The 24,018-nt window shown below is 38.5% G+C and overlaps 1 pseudogene; it reads left to right on the plus strand.

Annotated features, from left to right (window-relative positions):
- The first annotated feature begins 17,609 nt into the window (after nucleotides 1-17,609).
- On the plus strand, nucleotides 17,610-17,791 carry LOC111151182 (annotated as a pseudogene).
- The last annotated feature ends 6,227 nt before the right edge of the window (nucleotides 17,792-24,018 follow it).

Consider the following 24,018-nt stretch of genomic DNA (forward strand, 5'->3'; position numbering starts at 1 on the left):
TGGACACTCCTCACTCAGGTTTCATTTCTTTAGCCCTTAATTTCTTCCTTTTTAGTATTTATGCTAATTTGAGATTATAGGACATACTTGTTTACTTTCTCATTGTCTTCCCCTGCTCTTTCATGAAGCCTGGGGTGGAATCCCTAGCACCTGGCAAACAGCAGGCACTTGAAATATGTTTGTAGGTTAAATAAACATGAGGCATTTGTCAATCAACTTTGCATTTGTAAAATACAAAGAATAACAAGATTAAGATAAATATACTCATCAACACTTAAATACTCTCTTTTTTATTTGTTCTTAGAGCAATTCAGCTGTCTTTTCATCACCAAACAACAAGGATCCCAAAGCACCATACACAGGACAGAGGGCCTGAAGACTGGTTACCATTTACCTACACCCTACACACACACACACACACACACACACACAGTTCTGCTAATTGTATCTGTTTTAAAAAAAATTTTTTTTGAAAGGAAATTTTTTTAACAAAAAAAAAAACCAACCCACTATTTTTTTGCATATTTATCAACTATATAATATCTGTACTTTTTAATCTTACTTCTCTAGTTATATTATTTTTTCCCCCAGCCTGGACCAGCTAACTGCCCACAGAAATCCCCTGATAATTAATTTTGTTTGCACAAAAATGGAGGTCTCTGCCTTGAAGGTATCCATGGAATGCTTTTGTCTACCTCCTAGAGATAGGCACCATACTTCCTGAAAGTCCAGGTTGATTATTATATCTATTAGGTCAGGAACACTCTTCTTTGAGTAGACCACTTCCTTTCACTGGACACTTTCTTCTTTGCAATTCATGACCCAGGAAATCATTCTTCACAGCTATGGTTATTTATTATTTCCCATGAGCAAGTGGCATATCCCAAGGTAACTCACATAGTCAGAAATTAGAAAGTAGTCCGCATCAAAACAAAGGTTGTGACTCTGACTGGTGTCAGAGTTATTGGTCACAAAACTAGTTTGATAAATTGTGGGAATCAGGGTGGTAGACTGTTACCAACCAACTGGGCCTCTGCCACATGATAACAATGCTCAAAAACATGATGAAAATGGTACAATACCTATATAGAGATGCCAATACTTACGTCTTTTATTTCAAATAAAACTGGATGGTAAAGCAGGCAAGAGAAGATATGTGGCACATGTAAAACCTAGAAGAGCATATAAAAGCAAAATCTATAGGTAGCAGATGCCATATGGCAGGAACATAGGGCTTCTTGTCCTAGAATATCTCACCTGGTCATGAGATCATTTCATTACTTTGGATAATCTCAGTGCCTCTCAAGTTCTTGTGTTATTTTTTTCAATTATGAATACCATCTTCTTACCCTCAAGTCAGGCCCTTTGTGGATATTAGCCCATTAATCATCACGAGCATCCTGGGGTATTTAGAAGAAACTTCATTTTGCAGCTGAGAAAACAGAGGCTGAAATCAATTAAAGAACGTGCTCCAAGTTATCCAGGTAGTTACAAGACAGGTATTTTGCAGACCCAGGTCCCAGTGCATTGGCTTCCAAAGTCTAAGCTCTTTAAAATGAGCATACAGAGCTCACCGCCCGCTCACACTGCAGTGGCTGTAAGGAATTACTGGTGAACAGTAGTAAGAACCCTGAACCCAGAGTCACCAGGCCTAGTCCCAACTCTTTGGCCTCTGTGACCTGCCAGCAACTGGCACGTCATCTACCTTTCCTCACATTTTGTAAAATGGATTTTAATGATATTAGCTTTACCTTCCTTATCAGCATCCAATTCAATAACACATGGAAAATGCTGGCACAATTACAAAGTACTATTTAAATGCATGGCATTATGTTATTTTGTAAGGATTCTGAAGTCACCTTTTAGCACAGATATTATTTGGCTGAAAATGGATGGCAAGCTCCTCACGGTGGAAATTAGGCCTATTATTTCTTGGGACCATTTGCTCCCAGAATTCATCTTCTGCTTGATGGAAAAACCCCTCCCCAGCTCACCCTACTCACATTTCCATATTTACTTTATCTGACTAGTACATCCTCTGTCCGTTGGAGAGAGAAGGCCGAGCAGAACAGCACAAAGCCCACCCGGAAATCAGGGGCTTCAGGATGTGAGGTGAGGCACCTAGGGGTGCCTTCAACCCCTAGGTTGAAGAAAGGGGGAACTCTAGCAGAACTAACTCCTGTAGCTTTGGCTTATGTCTCTTTAAATAAAACAATTACTAGGCTTCCTTTCCATACCATTATTCTATCCTTCTCTTTCTGTTAATCAATTAACTTGGCCAAGTTTTCTGAGCTATATAATCATAACCAGGCAGAAGCTGTTATTTTCCCCTCTGATTTACTTATCTAGTTCCCTTTTTACACATTCTGCCTTGGTTATCATCTGTATCTATGACTTGCCCATAATGATCGGTTCAGCAAATATCTGTGAAATCAATTCATTTCTTGGGGCACCTGAACATTTTTCTGGTCTCTTCCTTATTGTACTCCAACTGGAAGCTAAAAGAAATACTACCTTTTGGGTTTTTTTTTTTTTTTTTAATTCCTTTGAGTAAAAATATCACCACCATCTCACTCTCTCTCTGTTCCGCTATCTCTCTCTCTCTCTCTCTCTCTCTCATTTTATGATTAAGTATACTTTTACATCTATATATATAAGCAGACAATATTGGTTGTGTAATGATCAGTGAGGCCACTCTCATTGTGCAATTCATCAAATGGCTCATCAAGGCATGATAGTGAAGAAGATTCTTACCAAACACAACACAGGACAGTTTCTGTTTCTCATGAGCACTAATCTTATGGTTCTGTTTTGTTTTGGGGTATTTCTTTACCAAGTACCCCAAACTGTACAGTTTAAAACAACAGAATTTTATCCCCTTACACTTCTGGAGACCAAAAGCCCAAAATCTAAGTGTTGACAGAGACTGGCTCTCTCAAGGTTCTATGGGAGGATCTGTTCCCTGCCCTTCTCTAGCTTTTGGTATTGCCAGAAATCCCTGGCCTTCCTTGGCTTATAGCTGAATAACTCCAATCTCTCCCTCTGTGGTCACTTGACTGTCTCCTGTCTCTTCACAGTATCTGTCACTGTGTGTCTTCCCCTCCTCTTATAAGGATGATAATCATACCGGATTAAGGGCCCAGTCTCCTCCGCTATGACCTCATTTTACCTAACACATTACATCTGCAATTACTTTATTTTCAAAAAAAGGTCATATTCTGAAGTTCTGGAGAGGACATGAATTTGGGGGGCCCACTATTCAACCCTGTACAGATTCCCTAGGAGGCAGCTGCCAGAAATCAAGACCTGCCATTCCTCTGTTGCTTTAAGGACAAGTGTGCAAAAAACTAAATTAACTCTGTAGAGGTTTCGGTATTATGTTCTGGCAGAAAGAACGGGATGATTAGAGTTGCTTTTTCTGGCTACTCACCAGAACTCTCTCTTTGCATATTATACTTTTATCTAAGACCTTGTCAGTCAGGTATACATGTTAATAGATAATTCTTGGACTCTATAATATAGGGTTTTATAATTACATTCACAATCCTTTACCCCCTATAGATCATTCTAGAATCTATAAAGAAGTGAAAACCAAAACTTTTATTCTAAGTGTGAAACTTGTTCTCATCTGGTAGCAAAACCTGGCCTGAACAGACATAGCCCTCTTTATAATGTGAATATTTGTATGCTTCACTGAAAAAAGATTAAGTTTGGTTAAGGGGTGCTGTCCAGACACTCCTTAACACTGAGAGTTTTATGTTATATACTGTTTATGCACCCTATTACTTTTTTTAATTCTGAAAAAAAAAAATCCTAAATATGAATTCCCAAATACATCTGGCTCCAAGGATTTTTGGAAAAGAAAATAAAGGCCTATTCTTTCAATTAGGGTTAATCCTATCAAGAAGAAAATCTGCCTCCATTAGCTTTGAGTTCTTCTAGTTCAGTGGTTCTTAACCTGCTTACACATTACGGTCACCTGGGGAGCTTTTAAAATCCCAGTGCCTGGGCTATACCCCAGGCCAATTTAATCAGAATCACTGGGGCAGGACCTAGGCATCTTCATTTCTGAAACTCCCAAGCCAATTTCAGTGTCTACTCAAGTCTAGGAACTACTATCTGGTCCTAACCCAGTCATTTACAGTCCTTTCTAGTTAAACAAAGCAAAAGTCCTCTCCATCTGCCTCCTATGACCAGATCCTGACAGCACTTACCTACCATGAGGCATAGTTACAAGCAACACAAGGAAATGGTAAAAACCAAAGGAGTCCACATTTTGTGGGCTGAACCGTATCCCCTACCTAAAGATATGTCTTAACCCTGAGAACCTCAGAATGTGCAATTATTTGGAAATAGGATCATTACATATGCCCTTAGTTAAGATAAGGTCACCCTGGAATATGTGTATGTGTGTGTGTGGGGGGGTGGTCTTTAATCCAATATGACTAGTGTCCTATAAGGAGAGGAGAAGGGAGACACACAGAGAGGAGTGTCATATGCAGACTCAGACTGGCACAGGGAGAAGACAGCCACGGGACAATGGACACAGAAACAGGAGGGATGGGTCTATAAACTGAAGAACACTAAGGATTTCCAGTAAACACCAGAAGTTAGGAAGAGGCAAGGAAGGATTCCATAGGATTCAGCAGAAGCTTGACAACACCTTGATTTCCGACTCCTAGATTCCAGAACTATGAGAATAAATTTCTGTTGTTTTAAGCCACCCAGTTTGTGGTACCTTGTTACGCAAACTCATATACTATGTGTGTGGGAAGGAAGCACCACACCATGTGTAGAATGTCCCCAGGCTTCTCTAGATCCACCATGAACAGGGACACCAAAGCACTACAACTAGAGGTGAACTGAAGGGGCCAACTGATCCACCATGAGAAACAGAATAGTAAGAACTAACTTGTATGGAGAGCACACATTACCTACACTAGGTCATTTAATCCTAAACAACTCTTTGAGGAAAAAAATCCCATTTTTATCCTTATTTTAGAAAAGAGAAAGCTGAGCTTCCCATAGATCAAGTAACTTGCACAGCATTGCCCCAGTAATGAGAAGAGCCAGGATTTGAATCCAGTTGTATGCAACCCGAAAGTCCCTGCTCTTAACGTCCGCTTGGGAGGAAACTCTCCGTGAGCCCAGAGATGGCACGCTGGGGCCACTGTCTTCAACGTCAGAAGGCCTATTTCCGCCCGCTGAGCTGCAACAATGAAGAGTCGTGATGTGACAAACACAGGGGTTTGGCATCCAGCTCTCGCAGCTGCCAGAAAGAATTAAACAAAGTGAATGAAAGCAAAGGAAAAGCAATAACAAAAACACAAGTGGGGCGGCAGCAGCAGGAGGGAGGGCCCAATTACTACTGGTGTAAGTGTGAGGAAAATTAAAGTTGGTGATGGTTCAAGGTTATGTTGAAATTCCAAAGCAGTGGGCTTGCATAACCATGAAACATGGAAATTAAAGTATTACTGATGTTCACGCTGTTTATTTCAGGACTTCACTTTCCGCCTCACTTGTCTCAACGAGTCTCCGTTCAGTCATGCGCTAACCACCACAGAGAAGGGAAAAAATAGGAAGACGTGTGTGGTTAGGTGTGTGTGTGCTTGTGTGTGTGTGTGTATACCTTAAAATAGTGATTAATCAGGACTGTGATACTAGTTGATACTGTGAAAAGTATAATATAATCGACTTTGTTTGTTTCTGGCTCTGAGTATTCATATTCTGTGAAATAGAGCAAATCGTGGCCATTACTAGGTCCCTGTAACTTCAAAACATTTTTTAGGCAAAGGCTTTCTGAATTCACCTACCAGAAACACTGATCATTTCTGAGTTCTCCCCCAATAACCATCACTAGGTTTATTTAACATTTCCTGTGTCCCAGACACAGGCATATTTAATCCCAGAAGAGGCTTCCCAAGAAAGCATGGTTGTCACCATTTCAGAGGAAATTGAGCTAACAAGAGTGGAGTGGTCCCAGGTAACAAAGATACCAAGAGGAAGAAGCAAGATCTGAACTCAGGGCTGACTGTCTGACATACTATTTTTCTCCTGCTGCATGTCCACTCTCTGGCTTATACTGTCTACCCTGCACTGTCAATGACTCCCCTCCCCTTAGTGCTTAACTACATTTATCTTTATGCTATGTATGTCTTGATGTCTAACAGCTTTATTTTTCTCAGAGTAAAGAATTTAAGCTATGAAATCAGAAAAGACAATGCAGGCTTATGCTCCCACACATTTCATTACAAAACTTTCTTCAGTGTGTTTGTATTTAAGGCAGATAATGGTTTCCCCATAGCCTTTTCAGAGCAGAGTGGCTGCACAAGTTCTCAACAAAGACACCTATTCAATTTTCTTAACACAGTACTCACCTGTCACCTGTAGTTTGAAAATTAACAATAAATACATATACATGACAAAATCTGATTTCATTTCATTCTATTAAACAAAAGGACCCTTTCCCTCTCCATCACAGAGCATATGAGTAGATCCCTGGGAGTATGACAAAGAGTCAACAATATTTTTCATGCCTCATCCATTCAGTACACAGATAAAAGACAAGAAGGTCAAACCCAGGAAAAACTGTCCTTAAGTAATCATTAGAGAAAAAAAATCAGGAATTTTTTAAAGATTCATAAAAATGAAAAAAGTAAGAAAGCTAATTGGAAAATTTAATATATAAATTTCTAACTTCAGTCTAAATTACCAATGTTTGTGGAAAATTTTGCTTAACTTCTTATGATGCTTTCTGATCAATTGTCAAAGATGATTATTGGAAAGAGTTCTGGGTCAAAGAAAAGTTAAATGTTCAGTACAACCTGTTTCATATTCCTCATTCCTGGAAATATAAAAATCTCTGTTTCCCAACTGCTTGAAGATAGGTGAAGATGTATGATGAGTTCTAGCCAATAAATTGTGAATAGTTTGGTGAGAGTCGCTTTCAGGATGAGGCTGTGCAGAGGAAATTCAGTTCTCTACTTCCCTATCTCCACGATCAAGAAAGCCTTACATTGAGATGGTAGAGACATAAAATAGGCATTGTTGCACCAGGCACCTGATTAACTGAGTATTTTTAGAATTCAGTTTTATCTATGGGATTTTTAGTAATACCTCTTCATTAATATTTACAGGTTAAGAAATTATAACATATATCCTTGACTTTTTAGTCTCTTTAGCATTAATATTGCATTACTTCCCATAAAAGTTAAGAAGCTAGCGACTAGGGGTGCCTGGCTGGCTCAGTTGGCTAAGCGACTGCCTTCAGCTCACGTCATGATCCTGGGGTCCTGGGATCCAGCCCTGCATTGGGCTCCCTGCTCAGTAGGGAGCCTGCTTCTCCCACTGCCTGCCTCTCCCCCTGCTTGTGCTCTCTCTCTCTCACTCACTTGCACTCTCGCTGTCAAAAAGTAAATAAAATCTTAAAAAAAATAGAACCTTTCAACTACAAATGACCATTTACCCTTTTCTTGGTCTTTTATGACCAAGAATTTTTATGAATTTTTATGAATTTCACACATGTATCACATGTATATTTATTATAAAACTCCATAATAAATTATAATTTTTACTTAAAATTATATGTAATTTTTTAATTAAGAGGAAAATATCTTTTAAATTTGCCCTTATATTTATGATTCCAACCAGGACTCTTAAATCCTTCTTGAAGATTTGAGTTTCTATCTGACATTATTTTTCTTCAGCCTAAAGACTTTCCTTCAGCACTTTTATAGTGGAGGTTTGCTGGTGACAAATTCTCCAACTTGCTTCTTAACTGAAAATGTTTTTGTTTTGATTTTATTATTTTTTTCCTGCTTTACTGAAGTATAATTCATTTTTGAAGAATATTTTTACTCATATAAAATTCTACATCGAGAATTTTTTCTAGACTTTAAAGATACACTATTTTTCTGGCCTCCATTGTGACTAATGAAAAGCCGCACGTAGTTTTAATCAAATCATTGTTCTCCTGTACGTAATGTATTTTTCCTCTGCTCTGTTTTCAAGATTTTCTCTTTTATCTTCTTTTGAGAAATTTGCTATGATGTGCAGAATTGATTGTCTTTATATTTATGTCTTTCTTATTCATAAAACTTTTTGAATCTGAAACTATTTTTCCCATTTTTATTAATTAAAATAATTTCAGCAATTGTTTCCTCAATTTAAAAAAATCTCAAATGATAAATTAATGAGAAAAAAAATCTATTTCTTCTTATGGGACTACCATTACATATATATTAGATCTTGTGAAATTATCCCACCCATCCCTAAGACTTTGTTCATTCTTTTACAAAATTATTCCTCTGCTTTTTATATTGGATAATTTTAACTAATCTATATTCATGTTTATTGTATTTTTTGTTCTGTCATTTCTAACTACTAGGCTCATATAGTACTTTTTCCTTTCTGATATTTTATTCTTCAATTCTAGAATTTATATTGTTCTTTCAAATAGTTTACACTTCTCTGTTAGCATTTCACATCTTTTCACTGATTTTGAACATAGTTTTCTTTATTATTTTTTTTTATCACAGTTGTAACAGCTGCCTAAAAATTCTTGTCTGCTAACTTCAAATTTTGTTTTTTTTGTTTTATTGGTTTTTTTCTTTCAGGATATTATGAATGTTCTTTTGTGGAGACTCTGGATTTGGTTATTTCTTTCATGGGGTATTAATCATTCTATGGCAGATAGTTAAACTGACTAGAAAGCAAACTACAAATTCTCTCTCCCCTGCACTTGACAACAGTAGAATCTTAATTCCATTCTCTTAGCTTTTGCTATGCTGCATGGAAACCACCAGACTGATGATTTTCTATCTGAATTTTAGCCCTATAGAGCTTAGACTGAGGCTTGCCATCAGGCTAAGATTTCCTAAACATTTGGAAACCACCCAGTGTTGTTCCTTCTTCTAAGAGCTGAATTCTCTCCAGTATTTCCCTGGTCCGGTCATGTTCAGGGGCCTTCAGGTATTTGCTATTTATATTTTGTCCAGTGCCTACAAGAATTACCTGCCGTTGGGTTAGTTCAATAGAAGCTATTTGGATATTATGAGAAGTAAAACCTACCATCAGTGAGGGATAAGCTTTGTGTGGTTCCACACTGGTATTAGGAGTGATTTGTAATGCAGCACGATTTAGGCTATCTTGATTAATACAAGGTATCAACTGTAGTATTTTTGTTTTGATTTTAAAATACTCAAGTTTAGTTTATTTTGGAAGCAGAGCTTCTTGACCTTTTATATTTAAGGTGGTTAAAAATATAATGTCATTTTTATTGGCTTCCATAAATTTTCTGTGGGACATTGAACTTGGAAAATAAAATATGTCAGTTGGAGTACTTTTCAGAAAAATAACCCCTGCAAAGTGTGAAAGATTATTTTATTCATAATTGATTTTCCTAATATTAGTATCATAGCTTCCTGCACATTAAGATCCCCTTGAGTCATCCTAACTTTCTTTTCTCACAATTTACATTTTTCTAGACATTTTATATTTCCTATTTTATACAATACTTAAAACTTTTGACCAAATCAGTTCATTCTTTGCCTAAGTATTTTGTTTCATTTTAGAATGGTGCCTGGCTGCTTTTCCCTTTCTATAATCTATGTAAATCCCCTCCAACTGGAAGGTTCTAGACTGATAAAGCTGATTTTATTTCAAATAATCCAGTAGAATTAGAATAGTACTGAAATAGCCTTGCTTTGAACTTTTAATTATTTAACATTCTCTGATTAAATTACTGAGCCCCTACTGTTTACAAATCCATGATTGGTAGGCAAGAGTAGGGCTACCTGTGGTTCACATATTCCAAGTGTTAGTAGATAATACACACAGTGTCTAGAGAATTATATAACATTATCTAACTTTATACATTGGGATCACTTATTTTAACTTATTAAAAAAATGCTCTAGACAAATGGGAATTGCCCAGAGTCTTATACATTCTGAACCTCAATTCTCCATTCTTAGATATCTTCCCAGCATTTGAGATAAACAGAGAAGATTTGCTTCCACCTATCTTTTACCTCTTCTATCTTCTTACCTCCACCCATCTCTTACCATTCTTTCATTTTCTCTATATCCTTTTGATTCTCAGCCCTGTGGTCCCACCTTCCCTCACTGGTTCTAGTTCTGCTCCCCAGGGCTCCCTACTGCAATGGCATAGGTCATTCACTATAGGTTCTTTTTTTATAGAAGAAGAGCAGGAAAGAAATCTATTCTGCTTTCAGGGTGTGGGATCAGTGAGAAAAGTTTTTCACACCACCTAGATTAATTATTCCACTGGCACTGTACAAGAGAGTCTGCACCCTTTCATATTCTCACCTAGTACATGTTCAAACTTGATAGAAGAAAGGAGAAGGAGGAAAGTAAGACAAAAACATTGTGACACATACACCAGGTATTGCAGTAGAGACAGCAGATCAACCTGGATGAAAACAGCCTAGTGGGAAGTCAAGCATATACGCAAGTAATTTTAGCATAATGTGGAACAGATCAGAGCAGCCTGATTTACAACATAATCAAATATCCGGAAAGGAGCACTAACTCTGCTACTTTGCCTGGAGGGTTTCAGGAAAGTTCTGAATAGAAGGATGTGCTCTCTGAACTGAGTCACACCTCTTCCCCCCCCCCCACCCCCGTGGGATTAGACTATTCTGATGACTATGCCTATGCTAGCAGTCTAAGGGTTACCCAGTTACAGGAATCTTTGGCATGACCACGTGAAGATTAACTCCACCATTCTCTGTCACAGTTCCCTCTTCATTTTATTCCTAGAGTTAATCATTTACTTTATTATCTTACTCATTTTGTCATTTTTTTGGTATGCCTTCATTTATGGCTTGTTTCCCCAACTTGAATGTCAGCTCCATGAAGGCTGAGGCTTATTCTGAGGATATTTTCACTTTTAAAAGCTACTGGTGCCTAGCTGCATGTCTAGGATGTAGTAGGTGCTTAGTAAGTATTTATGGACTACATAAATTTTAAGATAGTTACTTGTTTGTATGTCTGCCATCTCCATTAGTTGCAGACCTCTAAGGAAAATCCCTTTGAGCTCATTTTGCACTTGCTTTCACTTGCTTTTTTTGTATAACAATTAGTCCTGTTCTCGCACACATAGTAAGATGCCCAATACCTTTGTTTGTATAAATATTTATTAAATACACATATTGTTGCTCATTCTTCATTTATCTAACATTTTTATTGGAAGGAAGGTAAAGATATTCTAGGCTGAAAACAGTTTTTTTTGTTTTGTTTTGTTTTGTTTTTTTTAACTTATCAAAAAGTTTAAGGAAAAAGTAAGTTGTACCACTCCAACTTGCACAAAAATAGTCTGGCCACATTCATCTCGCAGGAAGAAAAACAAAGAAAACTTTTGAGGCCACTTTCTACATTTGACTGGGGATAAAATAGTAGCAAGATGAAATATTCAAGAATGTGACTCCTAAATAGAACCCTGCTAAAAAATGTTTTGATTTTTATCCTTGGACATATCTTGGGAGGTTAGCAGTTTACAAGGTGACCAGATATGGCATTTCCTCCCTGCCAATGTCTGCTACATTCCCTTTGCCTCAAATGTGGCAAACATCTCACATTTATTCCTTGATATCCCAATTTTAAGATAACTTAATGAGGCCCTTCAAGTGGCAAGTCTACTCAGCATAAGGATGAATCAGAGCCAGTGCAAGTATACATTTTTAAGTGCAAGTATACAGTTCAAGTATACATTTCTTTTTTTTTTTTTAAAGAAAAAAAAATCCTCTACTTGGTCACCATAATTTTTTTTAAGTTTTATGCCTTAATAGAACTTTTTAAAGTCTAGTACTCATTTCCTATTATAATAATCTTGGAATCCATCACCAGGGTTAAGGAAATTGCTATAAAGGTCAATGATCTTTATATGTGAATGATCATTAAACATTTGACTATAACCTGTATTGGGAGTCAATGTTCAAAATGAACAAATATTACATACCTACTATGTACACTGTCTGACTCAAATATTTCATAACACTGGCTCCCTCATTTTGTGCAGTCCAGTAGGAGATGCTGAGATGAAAACAGGTGATTGCAATTCTGTGTGAGGAGCACCAGAACAGGACCCACTTGTGGTGCATGAGAGAAGGGGCACCTAACCCACCTGTGATGGGGACGAGGCTTCCACACTGCAGATTATACGGTATAAAAGATATCCCAATCCTGGTGGAAAGAACACTTTTGAGTTTTCAATCTTGTGTTGAGAAGAGTAAGGAGTGTTTTCAGAATTCCACTAAAAAACATAGTTCACTTATTTAGGATGGAATTTTATTTACACGTCAAGATCTAACCGGCCTGGATTAGGGCCATGTGAGAAAGGAAAAAAGAAAAAAAAGTCCCAACCACCACAACACTGGCAAAATAATACATTTTCACAGGTTAGAATAAAGCAAAATATTTTTCATTCTTGCCTCAAATGTTTGGCCCAACCAGGGGACAATTTTTCTCAAGGAAGAGGGAAGAGCAAAGAGGAAAATGGCGATGTGTACATGGAGTGATCGAGCTTAACATCAGAAAGGGATGAGTGCTGCTCATTGTTGCTCGGTGGCCTGATTTTTTTTTTTTTTTTTTTTTGAGTCTGGAAGCAGGGTTTCTTGTGTGCTTGCTTGCTTTGTGTGTCTGTTTCTTTCCTTCCTTTTTATGGAAAGGCATATTTTCCTATCCATTAAGATTTATAGTTTTCTGCCAACTACTTCACTGGAACAAGTTTTCCCTTTAATTTAACAATGCACATATTAGGCTGTAGTGTGCCCATAAAAACTTCTTCTCAGATATTGCTTACAAAATGCATTTCTTTAGGACTCAAGATGAATAGAAATACAATATATGCAATTTGGAACCGAGTAGCTGCCACTTCTTTCTTAGGCGAGTATGCTGGTGCCACCATCGTCTCACCAGAAGGTCAACCTCAATGAATTAAACATCTCCAGGTTTTGACAACCACATAATCGGAGGGTTTTTGAGAAAAAATAGGACTGTCACTGATTTTTCTGGCTCATTTGATCTTCTGTATGGCTTACCCGTTAGCTGGGCTCCAAGAAGTATTCATCTTCATTTCCTCATTATTGCCAGACCCATGGATTTTGTGGCATTTGCCATAGCACATTAAAAAGTGAAGGCTTAAAAAGGGATTTAAAAAGAGAGAAAATTTCTTAATCATGCTTTCATAACTTTTGGTGAACAGTTGGTTTAAATTTCCAAATAACTCTTTTCAAAAGGATAGTATCAAAACACATGCAAAAAATAAAAGTCTAAATAAAGCACAATAAATTATTTCACTGCTAAGGTATTAGATTTCAAAGAGAGAAGAGAGTACACATAAGGATATTAGAGTGGACTATATTGGATCTTTGGGAATTGCTGTCAGATATTGATGAAAACAGAGAGACTGTAGGAGATCAGATAAAAGAGAGAAATGATTACATTTGGAAGAACAATGTGAAATACGTGGCCAACAGAGATTTCAAATGTAAGCTAATAGCAATCCACGAAAGAACAAAGTTGGAGTGAGTCCCACATCTTTAACCACATTTACAATCATTCAGCATCTGTAAAAATTTTTACATAGCATTTTTCCTCATTTCAAAATTTACAAAATACATATTTAATAGGTTTAGCATGTCAGCCAGTAATTTCGTCCACAGGCAGTGAAAAGGACTTGTGTTTTCAAAAAAAAAAAAAAAATTAGTTGGGTTTTGGTGCTGCTGCCCTTTGGGCTCTGCCCCAGCCAGCTGCAATCACAGCTGATTTCCAGCCCAGAGACGCTGTAAACAACGTGTTCTGTACATTTCAGGATTCACACTGGTGAGAAAACCCATCGTTTTAACCTTTCATCTTCTTTCTCCCAAGCTGCACACTCCCTCCTCCTAGAACATGGTGAGTCCATTTTCACATTGCTCACTGTCCTCCTCACCTTAACCAAAAATCACTGAAGAGAAAGAGATATGGGAAGGATTTGGCCAAAACATGTTTTCCTATCTGATGAGATTATTAACTGTTACGTTCAAAATGATCAAGGATTACTCAAACTGAAACAAAATTTGAGAAACGAATCATTGAAAAGCCAGAGGGGATAGTAACTGGGAAGCTGGGCTGGGTCAGCCAGCTCCCCCTTCACCCCAAGGCAGGACTGTCAAGCACCCTGGTACTCAGGAGTCCCCCTTTGCCATGATCTTACGGTGTTAAGATAACCTAAGTCATTGCACAAGTAGCTGTCTGGTTCATTTCAATTGCATAGATATTACTTCATTACATAATGCAAGCTTTTCAAATTGCCCCACTTGCACTCTCTCCTTTTTTCCTGTCTCTGAGTTGTCTGTATTTGCACCAAGTGGGCAATTAAAAGAAAAACAAAGATGGTAGATGTCAAAAGCATGCCAGAAGGATATCCTGAACTGATTAATTAATAGCGTAAGTCCTACACATCATATATCTTAGGATCTATTATAGTAGAGATTTGCTTCAGGATAGAGCATGAACATCTCAATCAGTAGCCATTTGTTTGAGGATTAGGAACCTTTTCTATCTTTGGGGGTAATAAAAAAGAAATACAAAAAGAAATTTGTAGGTGAAAACCTCTCAGAGCTACCCACATTCTACTCTCATTTATAAGCCCTTAAACTGATGTGATATCATCTTTGTTTGGTGTTGTATAAACACAAGTTCAGAAAGCTTTTCCACTCAACTGATTTCATCTGCCATCTCTAATAATGCCCCATTTAGTCCATATTTATGTGACTCTATATTCCAGAGTTTCCTACTAGAATACCGGCCTTGCGGTTGAATTACAAAAAGAATCATACATGTATGGTATAACAAGGAGAGTTTTCTTTGTGGAGATGGTTTAGTTAAGGGACTTATTTTCTTAATTTGCTTTCTCATATATAAAGTCCTCTTAATCTTGCTGGAAATAGAAAACATAGCTAACAGTAGTACTGCATTATTAGAGAATTTACAACAGTACTTTCCAACAATATCCTTGGGACAGATTTTTGAATTTGTTTCAATCTTGATTACAGTCTACACAATGAACAAAACATATTTCTACACAATGGCAAATCCTAATTGAAAATAATATTGTTTTTAGTTTAAAAAAAAAAAGATCTTTCAAGTAAAACCTTCCACTTGGTATTTTGAAGCAAAAAAAAAAAGGGGGGGTACTAGAGAGAATTAGTGCCTTCCTCAAAACAACTTACATTTTCATCTGAGATGAGTTAGGTGTCATGATGGCAAAAGATAACCTTTTAGTGGTCAAAGTAACCTTTTAGATGGTCAAAATAACCTTTTAGTTCATGTGGCTTGCAATTCCATAATGGAATTAATGGACTGCTGTTTCAGCTCTTTGGGTGTCTCATTACATTCCAGTTTCTAGGACTGTAACACTGGCATTGTGGGTAAATAAAGGGGCCATGGGTAGGATAGCCTGGACCTGTGTCCTCAATCAATCCATCACCAACTGTGACATTTGCAAATTTCTCAACCAAAACTGAGCCTCAGTCTCCTTATCTATAAAATAGTGGCAATATTTCTCCCATCATAAAATTGTTGTGAAATTGAGACAATGTGTATAAGTATTCTGCTCACTGCCAAGGATATGGTAATTGCACTGTATTTCATATTAAATTGGCAAAGTTTTTATAATAAGAGAGTGATTTTCTGCTGCTTTTAGTAACCTGGCTAAGAAAAACTATAAGCCTTGTAAAATGTGGAAACCCCTTTGTCCTTCCCCCAGGACAAGATCCTCAGCCTTTTAGCACATGGTTACTGCTCATGACCTCTTCCTACACCCAGTCTATACGTTATTACTATTCTTTAAGTAAGTTCAACCTTCCTTCCCCCTAAACCCATACACCCCTTGGTGGTGGAAGTGCTCCATACCTTTGCAGGCAGGACTTTGTCCCAATGTTTTATTTCATTTGCACTCTACCCTAATGACCACTCCTCAAATCCAAGCATATGTCCTATGGAACTATTTTTGTTGTAAATCAAATTCCAGAGAAAAACAAGATCAGTAGATTTCTTTTCACTTAATATATTATCAAACCATATAAAACATAAGTTTAACCAAATATGTGACCTCAATCTGTAAGAAGTGTCCGTAGACTGACCTGCAAATTTGGTTTCATACCACTGACTCCTCTAAGAAAAAGAAACAAAATAAGCACAGGGTGTCCCTACTGATTACCTTTGAAGAAACTCCCTCATGTGATGATGATATGTTCTCCTGTAAGAGGTTTCTCAAAAGGATGTTTTTAGTTGGCTTCTGATTGGTTTCTTATTAAATTGTCTGGTTTTACTCACTTTTAAAGTGTGGTAGATGAAAATATTCAGCTTTCCAAAGGTCACTGATATCAATTATCTGTTGCTGTATTAGTAGTACTGCCAAACTTAGTGATTTAAAGGAGTGGTCATTTTATATGGTCATTATTCCATGGGTCAGCCATTTGGGCTGGGCTCAGCTGGGAAACTCTTCTGCTTATGTTAGCTACAGTCGTCCAGTGGCTGACTGGGGGCTTTATGGGCTAAATCAGCCTCACTGCCTTCTTGGGAGATTGGTGGTCCCTCCTGACGGGGCCAAATGTCTCCAGTTGGTTAGTCTGAGCTAATGGATAGCTTCTAAGACAGCAAGACCTCTCAAGATCAGTTCACATGCCATCACTTCTGCTTCTTTCTGTTGGTCAAAGAAGGTCACATGGCCAAGACCAGAGGCACACATACACAGAAAGGAATTATAGCAGCCATGTTGCAAATAATCTACCATGCTACATAAACCTTTGTAAGAACAAATTCAGCTATGTTTGATTTCTAGTCATTGTCCTTATTTGTTTAGCAGACTTTTTATTTTTTTAACTATTTACTATATGCCAGGTGCTGATGATACAAAAGGGTGCATATATATTTATAAAATCTTGCCCTGAGGGATTTCATTTCTGCTGATGAAGAAAGAAAGTCAGTGGACTTCCGAGATGGTGAGTGGCTTCGTGACCATGTGATGTGGTTAGCTGTATTCAGCTGAACTGTTGAACCTGGCCAGGCATTCCAGAGATGTGTTCCATTCAGCACAAAATGGACTGAGCAAGAAAGTTTACGTGTGCTGTTTATAAACCCAACCTCATTACAACAAAATAATGGAATCAAGCAAGTCATGAAATATTTTTTTGCTGAGACTGAGTCAATTACATTGTCATCATACTTGAATGACTATACAGGTTTTTGATCCCCATTTGAGGCAGATTAGGGAATTGGTTAAGAACTTAGCTATGCAAAAAAAATACCAACAATAATAATAATATAGTATAATATCTTCCCTATAAAATAGAGGCTACACTGTAGTCTATCTCACACAATTAATTAAATTATAGAATAGAGAAAATAAGACACAAAGTATAAAAACCTGTATCTTCATATATAACAGTATTATTTTATAATTAATAAAGAAAAAGGACAGAAACAGTTGAATAAAGACTCATAATTTAAACTTATGTAAGTGTCCACAGTTTCTCCCCTTTACCCTCTGCTCATCAAGAATCTTAGAAAACCAAATAGAGGTCTCTTGCTGCACCAACGCGAGTGGGAGCACCAGGCGCTGGGCTCAGAGCGGAACTCCACAGATCGCTTTAAGAAAATGGCAGACAAGCCGGACATGGGGGAAATCGCCAGCTTCGATAAAGCCAAGCCGAAGAAAATAGAGACGCAGAACACCCAGCTGACCAAAGAGACCACTGAGCAGGAGAAGCAGAGTGACATTTCCTAAGAACCTAGAGGACTCTCCACCCCTGTCATCTTCGAGACACCCCAGTCGTGATGTGGAGGAAGAAGAGCCGCCTGCAAGATGGACACGAGTGACAAGCTGCACTGTAAGCCCAGGCACTCCGTGCCAACGCCACCGGCCTGCGGGTCACCCCCCAAACAGGCTGCCACATTTTCCAGCTCGCCCTGGGATATTATAGCAAATTATTTGTATGTTTAATGAAAATGAAACACACCTTGTGGCCAAAACAAAACAAAACACCCAAATAGAAATTAATAGAAGGTTGTAGATGTAGCATATGGGTTTGAATTAGGAAACAACTTTCTTTACTAGAAAAAAAAAAGTGTGTGTGTGTGTGTGTGTGTGTGTGTGTGTGTGTTTAATACTGATGGTTGCAAACGACTCCTGATATCCTTTCTTTCTGTTAGAAACTCTGCTTCCTTGAGATGGGTATTTTTTGTTTGTTTGTTTTTAATCCCTAACTTCCCAAGAGGTATTGAGCATTTGGGGTTAAAGGAAAAGAGAACACCTACTTGATCTACCCCAAACTCACTCCAGGGTAAAATTCTGCCAATCCCGAGGTAGGCATCAAAACTGATGATGTAAGGAGGAAGGTCATAGTTCATTGTCTTCAGTAAAGATATGACAGAAGCCTTATAGTTAGGGCCACATTTCTAATTTAAGAAATGGGCTTTCGGGGCGCCTGGGTGGCTCAGTGGGTTAAAGCCTCTGCCTTCGGCTCAGGTCATGATCCCAGAGTCCTGGGATCGAGTCCCGCATCGGGCTCTCTGCTCAGCAGGGAGCCTGCTTTCTCCTCTCTCTCCCTCTGCCTGCCTCTCTGTCTACTTGTGATCTCTGTCTGTCAAATAAATAAATAAAAAAAAAAAATCTTAAAAAAAATAAAAAATAAAAAAAAAAAAAGAAATGGGCTTTCATCCATTCAAAAGTTGTGATGCAGGGCCAATTAAACAGTAGAACATCTCTCTTCACCTAAGCACCCAACCAACCAATGCTGGAAGAGTCTTGCAGCTAACAATCCCTGACTCTAGGTTGTGATTGCTGGGCTTCGGTTAGTTATGTCATCACTAGAGCATGATTTAAATATGTTTCTCCTTTTAATTCAATTTCCTGTTTTGTTTTCTCAAAACCATAAATTGTCTCTTAAGAAATTTTACAAAATGCATATTGTTCTCCCGTGAGACCTGCGCTGTTCCTAAACCGGGCATTGCCTGCCAAATGACTTTTTTTTTTTTTTTTAAGTTTTCCCTTTATTGGTTTTGCATAATGATTGCAACAACTCTCGTGTAATGAAAAAAGAATGAAGAATGCATGTCCTATTCCAGCACATAGCCACAATGTTAATGTTAAAACAAAGCAAAGCAAAACAAAAGAAAACAAAAACCCACCCTAAAAATGGTCTTGGACACCCAGTTGTCCTCTTCTCAGCTCCCATTTTTGGATTAAAGATGTTTTCTATCTTTTTTCCTCTTCTTCAGAATAAACTATTTATGCTCAAGAAACTCTGTCATGTTGGATGTTTTGTGGTAATGTTCTTGCGGTCTGGGTTGGACCCTAGCTCCAGTACCAACCAGGGCAGAATTCACAGGGGACAGGATTGAACTTCACTGAGTAGTGCCTTGTTGGTAAAGTAGGAATAATGGCACTTGCTTCACTGGACTGCTTTGAAGATTAAAGACAAGGCATGTGGGAATGCCTTATACAGTGTGAGCTGTAGCTAAACATAAATCTGTTATCTTTTTCAGGGATGAAACCACCATTTCCTGCATTCAAAGGACAGAGGGTGAGTGTAGTATGGGACACAAGCACAGGAGATGGGCAGTGATGAACAGCTAGCACACTGCAGAGACATGCTGTCATAGAGATGACCCGATCCCACCCTGCCAGATGCAAGGAAAAGATAATATATATGCACAGAACTGGGTCTTAATTTATTTCTATATCTACTGCAACATATGATAGCCACTAATGATTGTCTGCTGAATTTTCTGTGGTTCACACATGTATTACTGTGCAGAGTTATTTATAACAGGAGTCAGTAAACTACAGCTTGTGGGCCAAGCTGGCCCTCTGTCTATTTCTGTAAATAAAGTTTTATTGGGACAGAGCCACAGCCATTTGTTTTAGCATTGTTTATGTTGCTTTGGTGCTACAATGGAGAGGTAAGCATTTACTGCAGAGACCCATTATGGTCTGCAAAGCCAAAAATAGTTACTATCTTGCCCTAGTCCTGTACTGAAATTTTACCAAACTTTGGCCTATGGAATTGAGTTACCTATTTACTCCTGCCTGAATAGAGGGTCTCCTGATAAACTCCCTAATTCAGGTGTCATGAACTTTTTTGAAGATTATGTTTTAATGTAATTGCTTCCTTTTCCCATGGAAATTACTGGTTTACTGCTTTTTTAAAAGGAGAACCTGATTTTATTAAAAAGGGGGAAAAAGAGTGTCTAGAATGTGCAGAGACACTTTACGAGGAACAGTAGACACCCTGAAAGATGGATGGACAGAAGCATAAGGCAGAGGATGAACCCAGGGCCATGGTGTCGGCCTCTCCATGCTATCAGTGTCATGACAGCACCAGGGCCACCACAAGGTAATACATGAATATCACTGACTTCATTTTCATTTCCAGTCTTTCCCTCAGTCAATGAGTCTATGCTATAATACCACCACAAAAAGATACTGGACAACAATGTGACAAAAGAGATAAGTTCATGGAAACCTGACTTGTACATTAGAGCCCCGGTTCCATCATACATTCTACAGTAGGGCTGACACCCCTGCTTTGACAGAATATTGGTTACCATGCCCCTAATTCTCCATGGTCACATTCTGGGTGCTGGAACACATGCAGTGTGGTTGGCTGACCCCAAGGAGGAGCTAGAGCAATCAATAATTGACTTGGGAACCTCTCTTTCTGGCAGTTACCTTATACTGTACTTACTGTACAAAAGAAGCCAGGTTGGCATGGCTTTTTGACTATCTCTGTAAAATCCATTTGGATCTACTTCTTTTACTACATCAACCTGGGGAGGCAGAGGAAAAAATCAGGTCTAGGAGTGTGAAAACCACTATACTTAAAACTATATCCTTTGCTTATTTATTTCAAGGAGAAGGCCACACAGACACAGAAAAAGCACCAAGTTCATGAAGCGAGATTTAAGGTCCATTCTGGCTACAGGGTCCTCCCTGATGTTCAATCCTAGAGGCGGTACTCCTCAATCCTGAAGATTTTCCAAACCTTCCATGCCCAGGAGAGTTTCTCATGTTGAAAGACTGCAGGATGGGACCCCATAACAATCCCCAGAAAGTTCAGGCTGAAATTACATTCAGGCCAAGTCTGTAGAGTGCACTCCTCTGTAATTGTTGGGTCTCTTCCAGAAGGCTCTCAACACATGGGACCCCGATGAAGTTCAGCATGTGGAAAGGGCTGAAGCCTGAAGCCTGTGTTTGTAATGGAAACACAGCAGTGACCCCATGATCCATGTCTGTATCTGTGCCGCCATAAAATGTGTTTCTCTAAACAGAGCAGTAGAAGTGCCTGTGATGGGTGGGGGAGGGGAGGTTCTGTTAAAGGTTCCCTCAGGTAGGGAGGTAGGAGGGCCTCTTAATAAGAAAACCATGCATTTAAGGAAGGCTTTATAGTTTGCAAATGTACTTTCACATTTAACGTTCTCAGGACAAGCCTCTGGAGTAGGTAGGGCAACCATTCTTTTCCTCCATGCATATATGGAGCAACTGAAACAGAGAAGTCGAAAGTCTTCCTCAAGATTCATTAGCGACTCAGCCAGAATCACAGCTAATGTCTTTTGATACCTAGTCCAATATTCCTACTAATAAATTATTCTCTGATACTGGTTTCTATGTGACTATTTAAACTAGCATAGATATTCAAACACAATACCAATCCTTAAATAAAACTGATGCAAACCCTCTCAAAGTGTTGACCAACCTGAGAATGAGAGTGAGAAAAGCACAGAAAATGATTGATAATCTCAGTGATTATATGAATAAAATCCTTAAGAACATACAGTTTCTTCTATAGCCTATTTTCTAGTATAACTGAAAGTTTGAAATGGTCCTTTCTACCTCGAATGGGGATAAGTTCATCTTTACTGATGAATAGGGAAGAGAGCTAATGAGGCATTACTAACCAGTAGTTCTGTCATAACTGGTAGCCAATGTTCAAAGAATTGTGAGTTGCCTAGAAGGACGCACAGACAGCCATGAAGACATCAGTGAGCAGAATATGGAGAAGACCAAAAGTGAGGCCCACAGGAAAGGCTATTTAGATAGAGGTACAGAAATGGCTCCTTTTCAACTTCCTCCCTTCATTTCAATAAATATTGAGTTTATTCATCTTCCTGGAAGAAGATGCTGGCTGCCCCCTAGGTTGCCACTCTTCAGTGTCATGTTCTACATAGAAGTAGAAGGCATCAAGATCCCTGCCACTCTGTATCATTGTGTAGGTTTAGCCCTCTGTAAAAGGGCCTGGACTAGAGGCTGAAATCTGTCCTGCACTCAAGGACTTCACCTTGCATCCACCTGGAAGAAGGGCACGTATTTTGAATTAGATCAAAGGTGCTAGGTGAGCCAGCTGGGGGCTTGGCCATCAGCAAATTTACCTTTGAATACAACAAAATCAGGCCAAGAAATGTATTGCCAAAATCTTCCTTTAAGAAAAGGGTAATTGTAAGAGAATCAGAGTTCAAGAGACTTTATCTAATTATTTAGGAGGCAGAGTTTATGTGTATTACCATTTTTCACCATAGGTGGCATTAAATTACATTACCTACAGTAAAAGAACAGTAGCTTTTACTTTGTGATAGCACTGAGAATTATTACTGAGTCAGTATCTTTGGATTTCCTCCTTTTCAGCTTCCTCCCTTCACTTAACATCTCTCAGATTACATTACCCATCTGTTCTTTCCTGCTGTCTCCTTTGTCCAGTACAGCCGCTAGCATATTGATCGTAGTTTGTCTTAAATACCCCATCTGAAAATTCCAACATTCCTGCCATACATGGTTCTGGTGCTTGCTCTCCCTCTTCAAATGAAGTTTCTGCCTTTTGATATGCTTTATAATTTTTTCTTGATAGCAAGACAATACGTACTAGGCAGAGGAACTGCTGTAAACAGGCATTAGTAACTTTGTGTGGAGGTGAGAGGGAAGGTGTTCCTGTTCTATGATAGGTCTCAGTCTTCTAGTGTGCCCCTACCTCTGGACTGTGATGTTTGCAAGCATTTCTCAATTTTTTCTTACCCCTTTGGTGGCACAGGATGGCTAGACTTAGGTACTTCTGTTCCCTGGGTCAGTTAGGCTCTAATAGTATCCCAGCAGGTTAGGCTCTGGTTAACTAGTTTCCGTTGAGGGCTGGCCTTCTTAAGAAGAATAGAGTGTTCAGGTATATTTCAAAATGTTTTTTTCCCCTCCACCTGCTGCATGTACTGAGAGATTTTTCTGTTGTATTTATTGTGGGAATCTAGTGAGGTTCCTGGAGGTAAACCTTACAATATTGTGGGGCCCCTATGACCGGATGCCCCTGCATTTTTTAACTCTCAAAGTTGTCCACACCAAGCCTCCAGCAATTAGTCAACAACCACCCAGGGTTTGGGTTCCTAAAGTGGTTTCTGCTTGTGAGTTTCTGCATTCAGAAGCCAAGACTCCCTGTATTTGCCCATCTGTCTTTCCAACCTTGGGCACAGTGGTTTGCCTTGTGTCCCCCTCTCTTATAAACCCATGAAGAGTTGTCAACTTTCAGTCTGTTCAGCTTTTTACTTACAAATATGATGGTGTGGTGACTTCTAAGATTCTTCTATGCAGAACCAGAAACTGGAATTCTGCATTCACTTTTTAAAAGGGGAGGATCTGGATAACTATGTCATCTTTTCTACTTTTTGTCACACACAATCTGGATGACAGGTTGATTCTCCAGATAATCAGTGGGAAGCAGAATGGAAATTTTATTTTCTGGCACCTAGACTCAGAGGAGCAGGGATAGGACAAATACGAAATAGTAAGTGGAAGGGACTATTTGAATAAGAATAATTGTGTTAGGTATTTTTAGCTGCCATAATGAGTAGAAATTATAGCAAAAGGGAAAAATAGCAAGAAACTATTTCTAGGAAGCTTCCCTCATGCTGTTCAGAGTAAACCCCTGCCTTATACCCTTTAAGAAAAACTAAAGGACAAATCAGCATTATTTTTCA

Source organism: Enhydra lutris, unplaced genomic scaffold, assembly GCF_002288905.1.
Source record: "Enhydra lutris kenyoni isolate GAN:26980312 unplaced genomic scaffold, ASM228890v2 scaffoldscaffold25, whole genome shotgun sequence".
In the NCBI taxonomy this organism is placed as follows: Eukaryota; Metazoa; Chordata; class Mammalia; order Carnivora; family Mustelidae; genus Enhydra; species Enhydra lutris.